Source organism: Pagrus pagrus, assembly GCF_965226575.1.
Source record: "Pagrus pagrus genome assembly, contig: HAP1_SCAFFOLD_36, whole genome shotgun sequence".
NCBI classification, from domain to species: Eukaryota; Metazoa; Chordata; class Actinopteri; order Spariformes; family Sparidae; genus Pagrus; species Pagrus pagrus.
This window is the reverse complement of record NW_028175427.1, coordinates 298,655-322,083: the sequence shown is the minus strand read 5'-3', so window position 1 is coordinate 322,083 and position 23,429 is coordinate 298,655. Positions and strand designations below refer to the sequence as shown.

Here is a 23,429-nt window from a genome sequence, read left to right as displayed (position 1 = left end):
CAGAAGAAAATCGCCTGTTCAATTCACTGATTAATCTGTCGATTACTGGGGAAAAAGCAGTGCTTGCAATAGTCATCTGAAGTTTCCAGTGGCTCTTTTGATCCTGTTTGGCTCTTCACCACAAACTCCAGCAGGTGGCGGGGCTGTTTTTTTCTCCTCACTTGTGGGCGCTGCATGTCAATGCTAAGTGACTCACACATGTCACTGGCACAGTCCCAGATTTTTGTCCATGTTTCAGCATTGCGTTTGTCATTGAGGGCATCAACAACTGCAAAGACCAGGTCAATGGCAGATGCCAGCTCCAAATCTGTGGCCTGTAGATGATCAGATAAGGTTTTTGTGAGACTAAATATGCTCTCCAGCATATAGATGTGCAGAACAAACTGTGCATCAATAAGTCCAATCAGTGATTTCGCTTCAGTAGCTCTATGAGCATTCGTCTGGTTGCTCACATCCACAAGAGTTGCTAAGATAGAAGGGATTGTTCTTTTTATTGCCCACAGTGTAGAATATTGGCAGGCCCATCTGGTATCTGATAGTCTTTTCAGTTCTGCTGTTCGTTTAGTGGGCTCGAGTTCTTGCTGTTTCTCCATGAACACCTTGTGTGTCACTGCCCCAGAAAAAAAGTTGTACAGCATCTGGACTGTTGCAAAGCATTCTGCAACTGGTTTCACATTATGCACACAGTCAACTAAAACTAAGTTTAGTCTGTGCGCTTCGCAATGGATGTAAAGTGCATGTGGCACTTCTTGGCAAAATTTTTCATGGACACCGTTGTTGCACCCGGACATGACAGATGCCCCGTCATAGCACTGTGCAATGCATGCATTTTTGTCTATGTTGCACTTAGCCAATGTCTGTTTAACTGACTTGAGTAAAGACTGTGCATCCAAGCCATCTGCAGGGATAAAGTCCAGAAACTCCTCATGAATGTTGACATTATTTAGGTAACGCAGAACAACGGATATCTGCTCTTTCTTGCTCACATCTTTTGTTTCATCCACCATTAGAGCAAAGTGCTCTCCTAGCTTAACCTCGTTGCTTACTTGTTCTCTCACCATGCTGGACATAATATCAATCAGCTCATTTTGAATATCATGGTGCACATATTTAGCATTACCGGGTCCACTAGATAATTTCTTTGACACAGTACTGTCAAATTTCCCCAGCAGATTTAACAGTTCAAGGAAATTACCTCTGTTGGTGGACTGCTCATCCTCTCTGTGCCCCCTCTGTCCAATCGTTGACAAGCTGTAAACTGCAGTGACTCCACCACTGCTTGCATGTACTGCCTGTTTTCTTGTACAATCTTGCTATGTCCAGTATCAAGGTGCGTCAAAATCCTCGTCCCGCTTTTCTGTTTTTCCTTAAACTCACACCATCCTTCCATGGCTAGTCTGTGAGAAGCACTTGCATTGTGCTGAGCCAGTTTCTCTGCTCCTTTTCTCCAGTTTGTGAACCCGGCATGAGTGAAGCTCTTTTCTGTGTGACTCGGCCCATGGCCAAGGTGGTGGAAAAAATGCCTACAGGCATAGCAAATGGCCTCATCAATTGACAGCGAGTATTGCAGCCACGAATACTGTTTGAACCACAAGTAGTTTAAACTCCTTAAAGTTGGCTGGGAATGGGATCCAAATCTCTGACGCGTGTATGGCTGGAGTTGAGGCCGCCTCGGTCCCTCTGCTGGGTCTTGGCTCAAATCCACAGGGCCACCAAGATTCCTGCCGCCCGTGACCACAGCTTCACCGCTCGTTGAAGCACGCCCTTCACTCTCGGCACCGTTCTCATTTTCGTGTCTGTTAGCATTACCTCCGGTCTCAGAGTCAGAGTCTGTTGTTGTTGGAAATAAACCCTCTGCGGATGCAGCAGTCGCCGCTGATTCCGCTGACGCCGTTCCAGTTAATGCCTCTTCCTTGTCTTCATCCTCCCCTTCATTCTCATTCTCCACGTTTGGCACCATCACTCTATCCTCCACGCTGGCGCTGGAATGTGTGTGTGAATCGCCGCAACCGCCATCGTCCACTCTCACTCGTTTTTTTGGGATAACGAAAGTAAATCGGTCCATGATGCTAACTCGCAAGCTGGCGGTTAATAGCCTACGCCAAGCAACGTCAAAAGGTCAAATGTAACGTGCCGTCTGCGTGCGAAACCAGCCAATCAAATCACGTGACACAATAGCAGCAAGGGTCATCATCATTTAAAAAAGTTATGCCGGTGGCGGCAAGGAAGAAGATCCGATGATTAAATGGCTCCTCGGGATCCCCCTGCTCCATGTTGATCCTTCTGAAGATCCCTGAGAACCTCTTCTCTAAAGACTTTTTTAGTGCTCTAACTATTGTCACAATCTGCGGCAGCTGCATCTTGTTGAGGTAAGTTCCAGGACGGTGGGGACCAACATGCTGATGGTAACCACAATATCCCCTTCTGTGAGGTCTGTTGCCTCAGAAAAAGGCTCAAGCAAAGTAAAAAGGTCTTTCAGCTGGGCCCATTCTCGGACTGAAAACGCAATATTATCTGTATCACATTCCTGCACATTTCTGTGACAGCCCGGTGGTCAAGTCTGGTGAGAGCTTTTAACTGTCTTAAGGTGCTATTCCAGCGTGTATTGTTAGCTGCCGGGATAGATTTATTAGCCCCAAAGTGGGTCTCAAACATGTCTCTGACCTTAGAACTGCTGTGAAGCAGGGTTGTGAACTTGGTGGCCTTAGCAATGGCTCTTGCAATTACCTTCACTTCTTTCATGCCATCACTGACGACCAGTTGGAGCGAGTGTGCGAAGCAAGACAAGCGTTCACCTGATGACCACGGCTGTTCAAAGTCTTCTACGTCCTCCCACATCATTTCATCATCAAGGTCATCACTGTCACTTTCAGGTTGCTCTGAGTCTGGCAATCTCACTTTAAGGGCCCGCTTCATGTTGGATATGTTATCCGTCAGAATGAAGCTTATTTTGTTGCTAATGCCATACTCCTCAACAATTTCATCAAATTCTGAGGTGATTCGTTCACCACAGTGCTTCCCTGTGAAACGCCGACAATCCAGCAGAAAGGATTTTTAACTGTAGGAGTCCTTGCCTTCGCAGGCAATATGCGCAGTAACCCCAAGGAAGGAGCGAAGCCTCCTGTCAGACCAGAGGTCGGTTGTAAGTGCAACACTTGCCTGAGCTTCCACCGCTTTGATGATGTCATCCTTAACCTTACTGACTAGATAAGGTATCTGCTTCTCTGTCAAGCTGGTCCTAGACACAGGAGTGTATTTGCAGTCTATGACAGAAAGCAAGTGTCTAAAATTTGGATTTTCTACTAGAGACAGGGGCAGAGAGCATCCAATGACATGGTCCTGGAGGATGGCTTGTGTAATGGCCTGTTGCCTGGATGAATGGGCATATAAGTGGATTCTTTGCGCGAAGGAAGGTATTGTCTGCTGTGTGGTGTCTGCCATTGCCAGTGATGCAGGTCCTGCATTGTACTCCAAGTACCTGCAAAATAGGGAAAGAGACATCTGTAAGACATCTGTTCATATTCAACCACAACCAACTGTCTTGCAAGTGATATGAAAATTAAGTGTACAGTCTGTAAGGGAAATTCTCCTTTGTGAGGTTGAGAGTTGCTAAATCTCAGAAGAATTGTAGACTCAGCGTGATGAATCGGATCTCTTTAATACATGCAGCATGGAGAGAAGACCTGAAGTGTTCTCTCCCGTCTTCCAAATGTTTCTGACTTAAACACAAAACAGAGTGGGGGGTTACAACATTTCTTCCCAGAACAATGACCCCTTGATGTTTGGTGGATCGTCTCTTTCCCAGGACAGTGACCCTTTTGATACTTCATTAGAATGTAAATTTCATCTACCATCTATCTTCCTGTAACACCCCAGACGAGAGGCAATTGTCTCTCGTCTGACTCTGACACTTACGGCAAAAGGGGTTTCTCCCCTTTTGCTCTCACATCCTGATATGGTGTTTACAGTATATTTCTTACTCAATGGAAAACTATTTAATTTCTCACAAGTCTAAACATCAGGTCTTTGCATTATGAAACCTAAATCCAATCCAGTATGACACATTAACAGATCATCTCTGTATTTGACTTTATCTTTTTGCATAACTGCAGCACTATGCCTGCTCCTCCTGTCAGCCAACTAACTCATGTGTATTGCTGCTGATAAGAAATGAAACCAATCTTAACAGAAAATACACTTCTGCTCTATAAGGTCTGATGTTGTTCTCTACAGAATCTGTAGCTTAAACCATTCTGCAGCTGTAGTGGCATGATAGGCTCATAGGGCCACACAGAAGTGGACTTAACCGTGTTAACCACATCACACATTATACATACATGTACCATAAGGCTGTGTGTGTGCGTGTGTGCGCGCGCTCTCACGGATTGACAGACTGTGTGCAGCGACACTGTGCCGTACCGTATCCACCCCCCCCCCTTAAGACAGTGATGAAAGCCATGATCCCAAACAAAGAAAATACTTTCTTTATGTTGTACTGGATGACTGCGGTATGGAGAGTCCCACCATATGTGACGGCACAACACCTGACTTGGACATCAACTACATCGCATCTGTCACCACTATTGAAGAAGAACCCTGCTCAAGTCAGGACCCCAATGGCAGCGTAGTTGTTGGTGCTTTCCAAAAAAAAATGGCAAAAGAGTCTACAATAAGAGACACTTCTGTGTCCATTGCAGTAAGCCATATGCCAAAATTGCAAGGCATCTTGAAAGTGCACACCAAGATAAAATGGATGTGTCAAGAGCTCTTAGCTTTCCAAAGGGATCCAAAGAGAGAAAACAACAGCTAGAATATATTCGTCACAGAGGCAACTATGTTCATAATGCTGCTGTCATGGAGTCGGGGAAGGGACAACTTGTCCCATTGAAACAGCCACCAAAAGAAGTGCAGGCAACTGATATCATGAGCTGTGCGTACTGCCAAGGACTCTTTACAAGAGAGGTTCTGTGGCGACATGTGCAAATTTGTAAACTCAAGCCTGGGTCAATCAAACCAAAGCCCGGAAAGAACCGTGTTCAGGCTCTGTGTACATACACAGGTCTTGTGCTTTTGCATATGAACAGGCACTTGTGGGAAGTTGTCAGTGCTATGAATCCCAGTCCTGTCAAAGAAATTACAAAAAAATGACCGCGTAATTACTGAGTTTGGAGAGCACATGCTCAATAAAGGTGGGATGACAGCAAAAAATCAACAGTGCACTCGAGAAAAAATGTGTGAACTGGGACGACTGCTGGCTAATGCCAGGAAATTTACATATTTACATTACACAATTTACAATAACAAAGATGGAGGATTTTATTAATTATACCTAGAGTTGGTCAGAGCTGTCAAAGTGACATGTGGCTATGAGAGCAGCACAAACACTTTTGCCATTCCGTTACTTGCAACTAAACTTGGAAACTCTCTGGTAAAAGTCAGTAAGCTCATCAAAGCTCAGGCGCTAATATCCAATGATCAGGAACTTGTGAAGCATGCCACAGAATTCCAGCAAGTGCACAGTGAAAAGTGGAATGCAATGGTTTCTGCAACAGCACTGAGGAACATTGTTGAAGCCAAGTGGAATGCACCAACTCTAATTCCCTTTTACTGAAGAAATTCAAAAAACGCACCGGTTTCTAAATGACTTCCAAGGTGAATGCAGTGGTGCGCTGTCCGAACGTCCTTCTACAAAGGCCTGGATAGATCTGGCAAAGGTCTGTTTAAAACAAACCCTGCTATTCAACAGATGCAGGGAAGGATGCATTTTTGTCAAGGGACACATCTGAGCCCCATGAGGATTTGAACTGGGCACTGTCTGAGGTGGAAAAAAGCTCTGCAGACATTTCTCAACGATTATCATCAGAGGAAAGCGAGGCAGACCAGTTCCAATTCTTCTGACTTAAAAAATGCTCTGTGCATTAGACATCCTTGAGAGGCTTGAGGGGTTCTTAAAGACAATTGTTACATGTTTGCGAGACCTGCAGCTATGTCACACTTCCATGGTTCAGACTGCATTCGTGGCTTTGCAAATGCGTGTGGTGCAAAGTGTCCCAAGGCATTGACATCAACCAAACTGTGAAAGCATTCTGCGACCCTTTCAACAGTCCTGAACAAGACAGACATGGAGATGGACCAACTGGCCAACTTTCCACGACATCAGACTACATCGTGAGTTCTATCGACTCGCTGAGAAGACGCTGCAACTCGCGAAGATCAGCAAAGTTTTTATGGCACTTGAGCAGGAAAGATTGGTCGAGTTCCATGACAAGAATTTGAATGAAAACACAATTGATCCAAATAGTATGTTTGATTTCCATTTTCCTTTGTCTACCATTCTTTTTGTTTGACCAGATTTATAAGCTTGGTATGTCTCCTGCAGACAAAGTTCTGGGTAGTGTTGATAAAGATGGGTGCAGAGAGGAAGGAAACCATTCACCTTCTATTGATGGTATTTTTTATTTAGTTTTTAAGTAGGTTGTTGTACCATTTATTTTTGTCTCATATTCAAGATGACGTCTTTTATGGTACATTTCCTCACAACGTTCAAATACATTTGCAAATTAACACAAATATAGAATTTTAAAACTTTAATCTTTTATGGCACTGAAGTGTTTTGACACTTTATGGTCAGCATTGTTACAGCACAACTGAAGAACATGTCTGACTAAATTATGTATTTCAGCAGAAAATAATGTTGCAGGTAATGAGGGGGATAACATCCCACTAACACGCAAGAGACGCAAACAACCATCAGCAGAGGATGGCGCATATTCTGGAGATGGTGCTGTAAGACCTTCTTGCAAAGGTGAATTTTTACACAAGATCAGTAGATGAAAAGCGTTTGAAAATAAACAAAAGATTCCTTCCATCTTTTCAACCCTGAGTTTGGGGGTGCAGAGGCATTGTTGATGATCAGGTAGAATAAAACAGTCACAACCTGGTATAGTTTACTGCAACCATTACTTTTACTGAAAATATTTGAATTACATTATCCCAATTCTGCTTAAATTCTTCAGTAACATTTGCAGTGAAAGATATTTCCTTGTAAGTGTGATATTATTTATTTTACTTTAAGTATAGGTAAAGTAAAAGATCAGAATACTACGCCCACCACTTCAACCAAAAATATAGAAATATAGACACTGCATTGGCTGCTGGATTGTACCTCAACGTCGCCGCCATATTTGACCTGGCAAAGACTCGCCTGTACACGAATACAAATAAACAAGGGAACTGTGGTTTTTCTGGGTGAAAAGTGCTATAGCATTGTAATTTCTCAACTGGTTTTGAGAGTAGTAAAAAAATAGTATTAAACCATTGAATATAAAAATGGCTCATTGAAATTAGTTGAGAAATTCAAATGTTATAGTGCTTTTTAATCATAAAAAGCTCTGTAAGCTTTACTTATATACATTTACAGGCCAGTCTTGCCCAGTCTGATATGGTGGCGAAATTGATTGCGGTAATAAACCAAAGTCAGTGCAGCATGTACATGTACATGCCTTTTGTAAGCAACATTAACACGTCAGACTAAATAAGAGCTTGAGTCCCTGTGAGCTTCAATAGATTAAACAGTGTTTAAAAGATTGGTTAATTGAGCCTTTTTTCAGGTAAATACTGGATGTAATTCAGTGACAGTGAAGAAGTTGATTGTAAATCAGTTCTACAACATTCAAATGCATTTGCAAATGATGAATGCAAATACAGAATTTTAAAACTTGAATCTTTTATAGCACTGAAATGTTTTGACACAATTTTTTTTTTATGGTCCGCATTGTTACAGCACAATTGAAGTATTGTCTTGTGACGAAGAGGACATCGTCACCTTGCTTTGCACACATGGCACCACGCACTTTGGACTACAGTTTAATAATTGCACAGACACTTTAAGAGGAGCACCAGCACTTTATTGGAGATTTGCACAATACATTTTAACACTATTTTTTGCACATTTGTATGGATATGTTTATCGTATTTATTGAACGTTTATTGTCCTTGGTCGGGTCTTGGTATTGCAGGTGGGTGCTGTGTTTGCCACGCAGCTCCACCTAGAGCAGAGGGACAGAGGGTTAACAGTGCATAATAATTGTGTTAATTGCTTCAACAAGGAGCTAAGCTAAGAATGTGTATTGTGTTGCTCAATAAGTGCATGCAGTGAAGAAGTCAAGTGTGTTGTGTACTCACCAGTCTTGTCTTCAGGGTGTGCAGTCAAAAGGCTTCCCCCAGTAAAAGGGTAACCAAGTGTAAATTGGTGTGGGGGTAGTGGATGTGTGTATTGTATTTTAGTAAATGTAATATGAAGTGGGATGTGTATTTTTTTTGTTAGGGGAGGCAAATGAGGGTGTGTATATAGGTTACTGATTAGGTAGTGTAAATATAGGAATAAAAATGGTGGATTAAACATGTTGATAGGCAGTGGATCCCTGTGGATGGAATCTTCCAGGGTCATTAGCTGTGACACCAGCTGTCGTACTGATGTGTTTATGCTGTTTGCTGAGATGGAGGAATAAAGAACCACCTCTGTGACCCACCTTAAACCTGCCTGTGGATCATTTTTTGCTGCACCATCCAGCCGTAATTGTGGTCATTCTCACAAGTGGTGTCAGAAGCTGGGGCCCACGTTACAGCAAAGGATGCCAAGGCAGGGGAAGAAAAATGGCCAAGAAGAACCAGATGAGGGGCCCTGCGGAGCAGGTGCTCCAGACACCATGACGGATGCTAAAACAGAAGACAAGCTGGATGAATTAGCAGGTATGGTGAAATCACTCATGCGAGCACAAACGGAGAGAGACCAGCAAAGAGAGAAAGAGTCCTCACTTCAAGAACAGCGATGGAGACGCATGCAGTATCAAGTCTCCCAAATGCAGCAACAAGTTAACATGAGGAGAGAAGAACAAAGAACAGAGCCGGACACTATGGATGAGAGTCAGCGCCCACAAATAAATGACGAAAATTATGGTGATTTTGATGACCCAGATGAAATGATGAGCCAGGCAAGTTGGGTTGTCAAACAGAGGGAACTCAAGCTACTGCCATTATGTCCAGATGATGACATTGAGCATTTCTTAACAACATTTGAGAGAATGGCCCAGGTTTGTCACTGGCCTAAAGATGGATGGGCTGTGCGTCTGGTCCCTCTGCTCACCGGCAAAGCCCGCAGTGCTTGTGTTCTGATGGACATGAAAGAATCTGAAAGATATGAAAAAGCTCCCCAGACAAGAGGACATCTTCCAGACCCGCTGCATCCGGAAGGCTAAGAGAATTACCAGAGACAGCACACACCCTGGTCACTGCTTCTTTGCCCCGCTGCCCTCAGGAAGGCGCTACAGAACACTGAGCGCCCCCACAACAAGACTAAAAAACGCCTTTTACCACAGAGCTGTTACACTACTGAACTCCACCCCCCTCCCACACTGATCCTCCCCCCCCCCATCAACACACACTTACACACACACACTGCACTACTGGTCCCTTTAAGGCTTGGACTTCTTTGCACACATTTTAATTATTGTTATTGTGAACTATTGTGTATATATTGATTGTTTTCTTTTATATTTTTATATTTATTTATATGTACAAGGCAGCTGGAAGGCTACTCCAACAAAATGTCATTGCCTCGACAATGACAATAAAGACTATTCTATTCTATTCAAAGTTAAAGCAGCAATTCTAGCAAAATATTAAATTACACCTGATACTTACTGCAGAAGATTCCAGTCCCTCAAGTTTGAGCCTGGTGAAGCTCCAAGAGAGCTGTATGTGCATCTAAAAGACCTTTTTTGCAAATGGGTTAAGCCAGAGAAATCAACAGTTAAAGAACTAGTTGACACTATTATTCTTGAACAGTTCCTGAGGATGGTCCATGCAGAGCTGGAGATCTGGATCAGAGAGCATGACCCCAAGACAGCAGAGGAAGCTGCACGCCTGGCCGGCGTCGTCACATCAGCCAGAAAAGGAAGCTGAGCTGCCACCTTTGGCTGGGAGAACCACCAGGTCCATTCAAGTAAGTCCTCTGGGGGTAAACAGGGGCTTGGTCAAGTCACGAGGTAGATGGTTTTCAAGTGATGGGCAGTTTACTCCCCAGGCCACAAGCTATGCTAAAAGTCGATGTCAGGTGTTACCACTGTAATGGTTTAGGGCATAGAAAACCATTTTGCCCAGCTTTGAGCCACACTAAACCATCTTTCCTTTGTTCTGCTCCAAGGCCAGCTACAGTGGGTACAGTGAGGGACGCAGGCCATGCAGCCCCAGTTCTGATCAATTGAAAGCGTGAAATAGCATTACTTGACTCTGCAGGTTTTCAGACTGTAGTTTTGTCCGGTTTGGTCCCCAGAGATAAATGGAGTAAAGACAGATCACGGATAAGCTGTATTCATGGAGATGAGCATGTTTATCCTACAGCTGAAGTTTATCTGACTGTGGGGGGGGGCAGACTTTAATGTTGCCTGTGGCATTAGCTCCAACATTGCCATACACTCCAGGCCAGTGGTTCTCAACCTTTTTAAGTCGCGACCCCCAATTCAATATGCACTGCTGTCCGCAGTTGAATACATTGTGATCTCGTTGATCTGCTCTGTACATGCGACATCTATTGCACGTCTGTCCGTCCTGGGAGAGGGATCCCTCCTCTGTGGCTCTCCCTGAGGTTTCTTCCGCATTTTTTTTTCCCTGTTAAAAGGGCCTTTTTTTGGGGCAAGTTTTTCCTCACTCGAATCGAGGGTCGAAGGACAGAGGGTGTCATCTCTGTACAGATTGTAAAGCCCTCTGAGGCAAACTGTGATTTGTGAATTTGGGCTATACAAATAAAATTTGATTTGATTTGACCCCCCCCCCCCCCACCCCCCCCCCCCCCACCCACACACACACAATCAATACACCGTAGGCTACGTCGAATTTACAAATCAGACAAGCACTTATGATCACACTTCAGCTATTAGTTTCTTTATCATTTTATTTTGAAACACTTTTGAATATTTTGAAAAAGATAAAGCAGCATCAAGAGTCTGACTTTTCACGTGAGTTACAGACCGACGATGGTCGCTACATCCCATCATATTGCTGGTAGTTGAGCCGGTTAAAATGTAAACAATTAACGCAAACTTTTTTTCTTTTTAATGAAATAAAATGATAACCAGCACATGCTAATTAGGAAGCCATAACAAAACACACTGGGGAGAAAAACTGCCCATGTTTCATTTTAAACATCTATGTTGCTGAGAGCTTAAACATGAAAAAGAACGTCATAACATTGTGTCATAACAACAACTTAACAAGTTTTGTTAAAACAAACTCCTAACTCTATAAACGTTGTCTTCTTTTTTTTTCTTCACAAAGCCAAATAGCTGCAACCACTATGTAATGTGATGGCTGGGCCTTTTGTTTGCCTCTTGTTTGAACAGAGCAGCTGCATTCTTGGCTTTATGTTAGACACGGCCACGCGAAGATCACTCTCAACTCTGAGGAGTCGTGATCTGTATTTGTTTTTCAGTATTTTCATCTGTTTTTTGTTGTCAGTGCAGAAAAGGTCTTTTCACACAGATATGTGGATGCAAATGGAAATAGTACATCGGTTGCAGCTTTTGACAGTGCTGCGTACTTTGTTGCTACTTGACAACCAGGACTCTTCCAGTGCGCATGCCGAGATAGCAGTCTGTAACGTGCGGTCAGAGGAGAGATCTAGCAGGGCGTCCTGCAGCTCTGATGGCAGGTGATGTGCGGTGGAGCTGGTGAAAGGCTGGCGTATCCAGTCGTACTTTTCCGGCGTGTCATCATTTGGGAAGTACTTATTGAAACTTTCAAGCAGGCTTCTGAGGTGAGAGGCAATAATTCCTTTCATAGTTTGAATGGTTATGTCGTAACTCTCCATAAAGTCATCAAGCTCAGGGAACATTTCAACACTTGCACAGCCCACCACTTCAGCTTTCTCTTAAATGCCATGACCTTTTCAGAGAGAATAAGGACATTTGTGTTTGGGCCTTGTAGGGACAAGTTTAAGCTGTTTAGTTTGTCAAAAATGCTGGCTAAATATGCAAGGCTCGTGACCCACTTTGGGTCAGTCAGATAGTCAGCAAGGGGAGAACTACAGTCTGATAAAAATATGCGGACCTCCTCACGCAGTTCAAAGAGCCTCGTTAAAACTTTGCTGTGAGAAAGCCACCTGACCTCTGTGTGAAAGAGGAGTGCTTCGTGGTCTGATCCCATTTCATGACAAAGTGTGGCAAAGAGTCTGCTTTGCAGTGGCCGTGATTTAATGAAATTGACAATCTTAACTGATGTTTGGAGGACACCTGCCAGCAAGTGCTTCCCTGTGGATCATACAGTGCAGAAATTTCACATGGGGGCTACCTCTAACACGCAGGCCCTCAAACCTTTTCTTGCCCCCTGCATAGCTCCAGCTCCATCTGTGCACACAGAGACACAGCTCTCCCATCTCAGTCTCTCTTTTTGTATGTTACTGTTGAGCTTGTTGAAAATGTCCCGTCCAGTGCATGTTCCCTCCATTGATGAGCAAAACAACATGTCCTCGTAGCTGTACCTCACAAAGGCCAGCAGCTGCGCATCTCCTGACACATCTGTGCATTCATCAATTTGCTCTTCCTCACTCTGTCAATGAGTTGCTCTTTAATGTCATTTGCTATGTCCTGAATGCGGCGCCCCACGGTGTCATTTGACATGGGAATGGTTAAAGAGTGTTAGATATTTTCTCCCCATGCATTGCTCTTGTGATTGCTACAGCTGCGGGACGGATGAGACTCTCCGCAATCGTGTGAGCCTTTTTCGATTGAGCCACCAGATATGCGACCTCATATGAAGCTGCCAGGGCCTTAGCAGGGACTGTAGAATATTCACTCACCACTGTTTTTTGCCTTTTTAGTTCTTGCTCCCTGCGCTGAAAAAAATCAATTGGCTTATAAGTTAAGCTGCTGTGTTTTGTCTCTAAATGTCTTTTTAGTTTTGCTGGCTTCAAGCTCTCAGTGCCATACGTTTCTCAGGTGGTGGTTCTGGTGGCTGATCTTGGGACCCCTGCTGCTGCTGCTGACTGTCTTGTGCTGGAACACTTTTTCTTTTAAGCCATCGCTCCATTTTTCCAGCTAGCAAACTTGCTGCAGCTGTGGCTAAAACAACAACGCGCCTTTTTTCTCTCTCTTTTTCTTTGTTTTTATTTCCCCCCATGGTGAGAGGCGGGGTAGAGAGAGAGCCGTGTCTGTATGTGTGAATGAGAAGGGCAGACATGCAACTGGTTTTGAGTAATAAAATGCCTGTTTGAGACCAACCGCTCGTCGTCCTTGTAACATCCGGTTGGACGCTCATTATTTTGCGCATTTATATTTTTCCAAAATGATTTGGCGACCCCCAGAAATCATCTCGCGACCCCAATTGGGGTCAGGACCCCGAGGTTAAGAAATGGCTGCTCTAGGCGATGATGTACCCACACTCTATGACCTTATGACCCCGCCAATATGCAAACCTGACGCGAGCAGTGAGGAGGATCAGAGTTCAGTAGCCGATTTCAGTGAGCCATTGAGTGATTCAGTCACATTGCCTGTGTCACCACCAGAGTGCAGAGGGAGTCCTCAGAGAGCTGCCTTTCTTTGGGGTAGACTGGGAAGCAGGGCCAGTTAAACCTCACAAGTCACAAGCACAGAGAAGACGGGAGAAGCTAAAGGGTTCACTTAGACAAGGAGCACAAAGCTCTCCTTAACCACCAGAACTGCTTGATTTTGAGTTTCCCCCAGATCTGAGCTCACTGCAAAAACAAGATGTGACACTGAAGCAGTAGTTTGAAAAGGTGACAGATGTGGAGGGTGTTCAACAAAATAACCCAAGCTGTTTAGATGATGACACCTACATGGTGAAGGAGGGTCTTCTCTATCAGAAAAGGGGAAAAACTGAGACTTTAGCACTGCCACAACAGTTCAGACAGAGAGTTATGGAGATGGGGCATTCTATTCTATGGGCAGGTCACCTGGCTTTCCAGAAAACTCTGAACAGGATTGGAAGCTGCTTTGTTTGGCCAGGGATGAACACTCAAGTCTCTCAGTGCTGTGCTTCCTGTGAAACCTGCCAACTAACCTCTGCTAAAGGAGTTACACGTACCCAATTACAGTCTTTGCCCATCATTGATACACCTTTTGAGAGGATAGGCATGGACATTGTAGGCCCATTTGAGAAAAGTTCCTCAGGCCACCTTTACATTTTGGTCATGTGCGACTATGCCACACGGCACCCTGAAGCCTTCCCTCTCAGGTCTTTCAAAGCTAGACAAGTAGCAGATTGCCTTTTACAACTTTTTTCTAGAGTAGGCATACCCAAGGAGATTTTAACAGACTGTGGGACGGATGGGCTGATGGAGCGCTATAACCAGACACTGAAAAACATGCTGCGCAAGTTTGTGTCTCACACAGGTTCGGATTGGGACTGCTGGCTGCCATACCTGCTGTTTGCGTACAGAGAGGTCCCATAAGCATCTACGGGCTTCTCTCCGTTTGAACTGTTGTATGGGCGCCAGGTGAGAAGACCGCTGGACCTGCTGAAAGATTACTGGGAGAGTTCGAAGCCAGAAGGAGAAAATGTGGTGGCATATGTGGTAAAAATGAGGGAGAGACTGGAGAAGATGATGGCGCTTGTACATGAACACATGGAGTCGGCTCAACAAAACCAGAAGGTGTGGTATGATCAAAAGGCCAGAGAGCGGGTCTTTCATCCAGGCCAAAAAGTACTGTTGTTGTTGTTGTTGTTGCCAACCAGTGAAAGCAAGTTGCTGACTAAGTGGCATGGACCATATGAAATCAGCAAACGTGCGGGTAAGGTCACACATGAACTTTTTATGCCGGACAGGTTTAAAAGATACCAGACTTTTCATGTTAACCTGCTTAAGGAGGTCCAGGTGCGTTCAGAGCCTGTGCACCAGCAGCATTTGGTCCGTGCGGTGCAGGAGGAGGATACTGTTGACAAGTTCTTCCCAACTACCACCACAACAGCAGAGGGCCCAGAAGTGGACCTGTCACATCTGTCTCTCACCCAACAAGCAGAGGCGAAGCCCCTGCTTGACCCAGAACTCTTCAGGGAGACACCAGCTTTCACCTGACTGGTGCGGCACAGGATTCGGCTGAAGGGAGATGCCCCAGTGCAGTAGAAAAGCTACAGGATTCCTGAGCGGTTGATTCCTCTGCTGCAAAAGGAAATTAGGCTGATGTTAGAGCTGGGAATAACAGTGAGTGGCAGGCCCATTGTATTGGTCCCAAAGAAAGATGGTACTCTCAGATTTTGTATTGATTTCAGATACCTGAATACAGTGTGCAACTTTCGGTACATCACCACACTGGACCTCAGCAAGGGCTACTGGCAGGTTGCCTTAGCACCAGATGCCAAGGGGATGACAGCTTTCAGAACACCATTTGGTATGTATCAGTTTAAGGTCATGCCATTTGGTCTCCAGGGGGCGCCAGCCACGTTTTAAAGACTAATGGACCATGTTTTGAGGGATTTATCTGACTGTGTGGCTGCATATTTGGATGATGTAGTTATTTTCAGCCAATCATGGGAGGAGCATATGGTGCACCTGCAACAGGTGCTGCAGAAAATGGAGGCAGCTGGCCTCACCATTAACCCTCACAAGTGTGCTGTTGCCCAAAGAGAAATGGAATACTTGGGTTACGTCATTGGATTTGGACAGATTAAACCACAGCTGGGGAGAGTGGAGGCCATCCAATCCTTTCCTGTTCCCACCACCAGAAAGAGACTGAGGGGATTCCTTGGTCTGCTGGGTTGGTATTATAAGTTTGTGCCTCATTTTGCAGATAAAGCTGTTGTGTTGAATGATCTAACCAAAGCCTCTGCTCCAAACAAGATTCAATGGACTGATGAGTGTGACAGAGTCTTCAGGGACCTCAAGGAAGCCATCTGCATTCACCCAGTCCTCCACAGTCCTGACATTGAGAAGCCTTTCATCCTGCTCATCAGTGGGCAAAAACATCTCCTCCACCCTCACTCTCAGGACTGGAACCCCTCAGGGCTGTGTGCTGAGCCCAATGCTCTTCACACTATTCACACATGACTGCACCCCCATCTACCCCTCAGACACTGTCATTAAGTTTGCCGATGACACGACTGTAGTTGGCTTGATCTCAGAGGAGGATGAGACAGCTTACAAGGCATGAGGTGGATCATCTCATACAGTGGTGCGGAGCAAACGACCTCATCCTCAACACCTCTAAAACCAAGGAGATGATCGTTGACTTCTGTAGGACTAAGGTGGAACCGTACGCACCCCTCCACATAAATGGGGAGACGGTGGAGGATGTAGAAAAGCTGAAGTTTCTGGGAGTCACACTGTCGAACCAGCTGGCATGGACGAACAACACCATGCAGCTGGTCAATAAAGCTCAACAGAGACTCTTTTTCCTGAGGAAACTGAAGCGGGCCAAACTACTCCTCAACTTCTACAGAAGCACCATCGAGTCCATCCTGACCACCAGCGCCACAGTGTGGTACGCCAGCTGTACAGCCGCAGAACGCTACAGTCTCTATCGTGTGGTGAAGGCGGCTCAGCGCGTCATCAGGTTGAAGCTCCCCGAACTGGACACCATTTACACAAAAAGGCTCAACAAGAAAGCCCTCAGCATCCTTAGAGACACCCCACACCCGGTCACTCCATGTTTGAGCTGTTACCATCTGGCAGAAGGTTCAGGACAATCAGAACCAAAACAAACAGACTAAGAAACAGCTTCTACCCCAGAGCTGTTGCCTACATCATCCCACTTCTATCATAACAGTCACTGTTATACACACGCATGTTATACATGCTGCTGCTATCACTTATTATTATTATTATTATTATTATTATTATTATCATTATTTGAAGCTGCACTGATACCTTTCTGCTGCACAGACATTTTATTTTATATATACTGCTGCTCTTGTCTTGTTTTGTTGATCTCCATGTGTGCCTTTTATGTTTTTTAATTTTTTTTAATATATGTTTTATATTGTCTAACTAATTGTTGTCTTTTACCGAGAATAGTCTAACAAAGTTTCATTGTACACCCAGTATAATGACAATAAAAGATTCATTCATTCATTCATTCATTCATTCATTCATTCAGACGGACACTTTTGGAGTGGGCCTGGGAGCAGTGTTTCTGCAGGAGGTGGAAGGAGAGGAGGTGGTGGTGGAAGGAGAGTTGGAAGCTGCTGGACAGAGAGACAAAGGTACTCTACAGTGGAAAAGGAGTGCTTGGCGATGAAGTGGGCCATCGACACCCTCAGATATTATCTGCTGGGGCGGCACTTCTTTCTGGAAACTGATCATCGGTCTTTGCAGTGGCTTTATCGCATGAGGGATGCCAACATGCGCATCGCTAAGGTGGTACCTGGCCCTGCAGCCCTATGACTTCACGGTGCACTACAGGTCAGGGAAGTCAAATGTGGTGGCGGACTGTCTGTCCAGAATGTCAGAGGAATGAGGTACTGTTCTCTTTGGGGAGAGGGAGGAGGAAATGTGACGAAGAGCACATCGTCACCAGGCTTTGCACACATGGCACCACGCACTATGGACTGAGTGTGACTACATATGCAGAGGAGCAACAGCACTTTATTGGAGATTTGCACAATACATTTTAACACTGTTTTTTGCACATTTGTATGGATATGTTTATCGTATTTATTGAACGTTTATTGTCCTTGGTCGGGTCTTGGTTTTACAGGTGGGTGATGTGTGGGCCACGCAGCTCCACCTAGAGCAGCGGGACAGAGGGTTAAAGGTGCATATTAAATGTGTTAATTGCTTCAACAAGGAGCTAAGCTAAGAATGTGTATTGTGTTGCTCAATAAGTGCATGCAGTGAAGAAGTCAAGTGTATTGTTTACTCACCAGTGTTTGTCTTCAGGGTGTGCAGGCAAAAGGCTTCCCCCAGGAAAAAAGACAAAGTGGGATGTGTATTTTTGTTGTTAGGGGAGGCAAATGAGGGTGTGTATTTGTTACTGATAAGGTGGTGTAAATATAGGAATAAAAATGGTGGGTTAAACATGTTGATAGGCAGTGGATCCCTGTGGATGGAATCTTCCAGGGTCATTAGCTGTGACACCCTATAAATGGGGGCCATTTTAACAACCTGGGGGAGGTGGTACTGATGTGTTATGCTGTTTGCTGAGGTGGAGGAATAAAGAACCACCTCTGTGACCCACCTTAAACCTGCCTGTGGATAGTTTTTTGCTGTACCATCCAGCCGTAATTGTGGTCATTCTCACATGTCTGACTGAATATTTTGTATTTCATAGAAGCATCAGCAGAGTAAACTATTGCAGCTGATGAGGGGGATAACATCCCACCAACACACAAGAGACGCAAACAACCATCAGCAGAGGATGGAGCATCTGGAGTCGGTGCCAGGAAACCTTCTTCCAAAAGTGAATTTTGAAACATTTTCATTTATTTGGAGTAACATAAGTAGATCTGGGTGTGTAAAATAAATTTAAAAAACGCACGCCTCAGTCTGGTGGCACCCTAGTACATTTAGTCAAGTAATGTATTTAATTACAAATTTGAGATACTTGTACTTAAATTTAGCCTTTTCTTTTCATATTACTTTTAAAGTTCCACTTTACTACATCTTAGAAGCAAATATTGCACTTTTTTCTCCACTACATTTATCTGACAGCTATAGTTATTACCAGTTACACTGGAAATTATTATTTTTTTGCACAAAAATGAAGGGCTTATACAATATGGTTTGTTATAAATTCAAGTATTCATCAGTTTTTACATATATTGCTTATATTTGATTAATCAGTTGATTGACAGAAAATTAATTGATAACAATTTTGATAGTGGTTTCAGTTATTTTTCCAGTAAAATCATGTGGTTGCCGCTTTACAGCTGGTATGACATTTGCTGCGTTTCCTTTAAATCATTTCAATGTATTTATAATGTTCAGGTTTGGACTGGACATTGTGAAGGTGTCACTTGGGCCTCTGGCTTACTGTGACCACAGTTCTCAATATTTTTACCGATCAAAGGATTAATGGAGAAAACAACCAGCATGAAAATAACCATCGGTTGCTGTCCTAAACAAAATATTACAAAATCCTACCTTTACGTTATTGTAATCATTCTTAATGCCGGTCATCGGGTCAGAATTTCTGTTATCTGGTTAGATTAGTCATAAAATGGAAACTATTTTTCATGGTGGAGTGCTGAGGATGAATCGAGTCTCACAGCCTGTGGAAAGAAGCTTCTTGTTAGTCTAGTGATGCAGCACTAAAACAAACAAGCTGGTCAGGCCTGGTATTATTTGTTGTGAGCGCCTGTTCATAAGTGGACAGCTCCAAGTACAGGTGTGAATGCCTTAGGATTTGATGACTCAGACCGCAGTCAGTGGTGGTCTTGGCCACACGTGACCACATTCTTTTAGCACTGTGTAAGCACATGTGTCCTGGACCAGATTGAAGCACCGCCTGTTCAACTGATATTTTCTGTAGAGTGCTGATCACACTAAGACTCATTATGGGCATAGCCCCTTCAGAAACGTCCATAATGCAAAATAATTAATAGAATAAATGTCTGAGGTAAAACACAGCCCTCTATGCACTCTCCCCTCTCCTCCTCTCCTCTCCTTAGCAGCGGCGGTCAAATTTCAACAGTGGGGGGGACCCCTGGTGGAACGAGGAAGATGTAAGACACGTTTCACAGAGGCTCCGCTGGAATGATATTTTTTTTTTTTACACTTTTATATTACACTTTTGTATTTTTTCTGCCAGCTTTAAGCCTTAATACTGCAGCCTTTTACTATAGGTAAACTTATTTTTTTACTTGCGGACACTCTATGATGGCAGGCCGAGGGAGAAATGATGCTTCTAAAACAGGCTGCGACAGGCCCCAGCCATCACCTGAGCAGCTAGATGCTAATGCTAATGCCACTGTGGCGAGAGCGGGTGTGAGTGTGTGTTTGTGTGAGCGTGTGTATGTGTAGTGGGTGTCGTCAACAACGCCACCTGGGATTTTAACCCAGGAAATAGCCATACAAGGCCAACACTAGGGCTGCAACTAACGATTATTTTGGTTGTCGACTAATCTAACGATTATTTTTTCGATTAGTCACAATTATTATTATTATTATTACCTCATATTCTCAGAGCAAATTAAAAACCCATGAAACATGTATTTGAAAACATAATATTTTGAAACAACTGCATTTTTAAATTGTTATTTTAATGAAACATAAATTAACAAAATAATACATTAAAGTGCAAGTTGTGATAACAAAAACATAATGTACAAATAACTTTACTATACTATAACTATACCTTTTTGAAATATTGCTGCCAAGTCCAAAATTTCAAATAAAACTAGTAAATGTAAATAAAATAAAAAAAATCCAGTACAAATGACTGTATAATTCACAAATTCTTCAAATTGCAATGCAGGAATGTGAGCATATCAACATACTCAGGTGTGAGGCTGGCTCTCTTCTTGGAGGTTATGTTCCCAGCAGCTGAGAACAGTCGCTCAGAAGGAGTAGAAGTGGCAGGAATGCACAAGAATGACCAGGCTAATGATGCAAGACTTGGATATTTTGCTTCATTTGACTTCCACCAAGATAGGGGATTAAAGTACATCAGTACCTGCAATGGGACAACAGATGAAAATTAGGCTTGTGAAAAAGTATGGCATGTTACAGTTGATGTTAAATGTTAATTAATAAGAACTGTTCTTATTTAAACACATAAATCTTGCCTCGTTGGTGATAGCTTGGTTGTGAGCATCCTGTTCAGCAGTCTCACTGTCAGTATCTGTTGAGGAGTCACATCCAAACAGTGAATCAAGAGACCCATTTGAAGTTCTCTTAGCACATGTAATGGCTTCCTCATTCTCACTGGCACACTGCCTCTTTGCAGTTTCTTCTTGCATGGACTGTAAGGCAAGAGATTGGACTTTACTTTGAAATTTCTGACACCAGGTTCAGTGTTCAGTTTCTGAAAACGCGGGTCCAGTGCAGCTGCAATGATCTGTGTGTTTGTGTTGTCATCTTTGACAGTGACTTCTCTGGACCAGCGTGCAGTTGTCTCCTGTGAAGCAGCTGCCTGGAATGCCAGAAACAGAAGCTGTATCATAGGTGGTCTGAGTGGACTTCTGAAGCCCTCTGACCAGAGGAGGCAGGGCAGAGGCGGTAGCATAGGTTTCACCACTCAGGTAGACAGTGGCACTTTCAAAGGCCTGAAGAGCTTTTGCCAGTTCCTCAAGCAAGGCCCACTGGTCTGGTTTCAGGTCGAGATGCTGTTTCCCTTTCTGTGTTACTGTTTGGGTTAGACAATGTTGCAGTCAGCGGCCATCTCTGTTCTAGCAGACGAGTCACCATGTAAAAGGTGCTATTCCACCTAGTAGAGACATCTTGGATAAATTTCTTCTCTGGGATTCCCATTTGTTTCTATTTGGTCTTCAGCTTGCTTGAGGCTAGTTCACTTCTTTTGAAGTGCTCTACAAGACACCTCGCTGCTCCTAGTGTTTTAGTGATCTGAGGATGTTTCAGAGCATGACCGATCACCTATTGTGGCCAAGTGTGGCCTGCACAGCGGACTGAATTCCACCCATGCTTTTCTTTCAAAATGTTTGCAGCCAGCACTGTGTCAACATTGGAGCCATTGTCATGGACAACAGCCACAATCTTGCTAGCAGGGACCTCAAACCTTGCCATGGCATACTCAATCCATGCAGCAATGTTAACTCCAGTGTGTCGTTCTTCCAGTGGCATGGTGGTGAGGCAGAAGCTAGTGAGTTCCCAGTCATCACTTAAAGTGACAAGTGATGCCAAAATATGCCTCTGTGGCAATACTGGTCCAGGCATCAGCTGTCAGGGCAATCTTGCTCTTAGTTGATTTAAGGACGTCTATAAGATAGATTAATGTTGAGTCGGTGTGTAACTATGCCAAAACAATGTCGGACTCCGTAGTTTTCTCCGGGCCCCTGCCAAACCTAACCAGTGATGACATGTTCAGCCGCATGTCATCATTCAACCGCTGGCTGTCAAGGTGGTGTCCAGCAAACGATGTGGGCTTTGTTGATAATTGGCGGACTTTCTGGGGAAAACCTGGTCTCATTAGGAGAGACGGCATCCATCCCACTTTGGACGGAGCGGCTCTCATCTCTAGAAATTTAACCCATTTCATTAGCCAACAACCAGCCTGACAACCCAGAGTTGAGACCAGGAGGCAGAGCTGCAGTCTTACACGCTTCTCTGAGCTTCCATTAGATCAGTTGCACACCCAAAACTCCATTGAGACTGTGTCTGCCCCCCGACCACCAAAATTAATTAAATTAATCAAATCAAAAGTCCACAGAAGAGGAGTTGTGCATGAAAATCTAATAAAAATTAACAGCAACTCTGCAATCTCAAAACAAGACAAGAGAATTAAATGCGGACTCCTAAATATCAGATCCCTGTCATCGAAAGCTGTACTAGTAAATGACTTAATTTCAGACTGTAATATTGATTTATTCTGTCTTACTGAAACTTGGCTGCATCCTGAAGAATATGTCAGCCTGAATGAATCCACTCCACCCAGTCATATTAATACTCACATTCCTCGAGGCTCCGGCCGAGGAGGTGGTGTTGCAGCTATTTATGACTTAAGTCTGTCAATCATTCCTAAACCTAAATTAAATTATAACTCATTTGAAAGCCTTGTTCTGAGTCTTTCACATCCAACGTGGAAAACTTTACAGCCAGTTCTATTTGTTGTAGTGTATCGAGCACCTGGTCCTTACTCAGAATTTTTATCTGAATTCTCTGAGTTTTTATCAAGTCTAGTCCTCAAATCAGATAAAGTAATTATTGTAGGTGATTTTAATATTCATGTGGATGTCGTTAATGATAGCCTTAGTACTGCATTTATCTCATTATTAGACTCCATTGGCTTCTCTCAGTGTGTACATAAACCAACTCACTGTTTTGACCACACTCTTGACCTTGTTCTAGCTTATGGTATCGAGATTGAAAATCTAACAGTTTCTCCACAGAATCCTCTTTTATCAGACCATCACTTAATAACTTTTGAAGTTCTATTACTGGACTACACACCATTAGGCAAAAACTCTTTCACTAGATGTCTATCTGATAGTGCTGTAGCTAAATTTAAGGAAATTATACCGCTGGCACTAAATTCAATGCCATGTCTTAATATAATAGAGGACTCCTCCGCTAACCTCAGTTCCTCACAAATCGATCATCTTGTTGATAGCACTGCAGGCTCATTGCGAACAACACTGGACTCTATTGCCCCCCTGAAAAGGAAACCTATAAAGCACAGGAGGTTAGCACCCTGGTATAACTCGGATACCCGCAAATTGAAGCAAACATCACGGAAATTTGAAAGGAAATGGCGTTCCACCAACTTGGAAGAATCCCGCTTAGCCTGGAAAGATAGCCTTAAAAT

At 43.8% G+C, this 23,429-nt stretch overlaps 1 long non-coding RNA gene across 4 annotated transcripts in view; it reads left to right on the top strand.

Moving 5' to 3' along the window:
• The window catches only part of LOC311253715, a 41,769-nt gene that overhangs the window by 7,617 nt on the left and 10,723 nt on the right, over positions 1-23,429 (top strand). The window contains exons 4-7 of one of the 4 annotated variants that reach the window (XR_014621831.1): positions 6,686-6,805; positions 9,847-10,003; positions 17,106-17,762; positions 18,279-18,407. This is a non-coding gene — a long non-coding RNA (uncharacterized lncRNA). Of the gene's footprint in view, positions 1-6,682; positions 6,806-9,846; positions 10,004-17,105; positions 17,763-18,278; positions 18,408-21,034; positions 22,235-23,429 lie in introns of those variants that run through there. The other 3 variants (XR_014621832.1, XR_014621833.1, XR_014621830.1) reach the window with 3 other exon arrangements.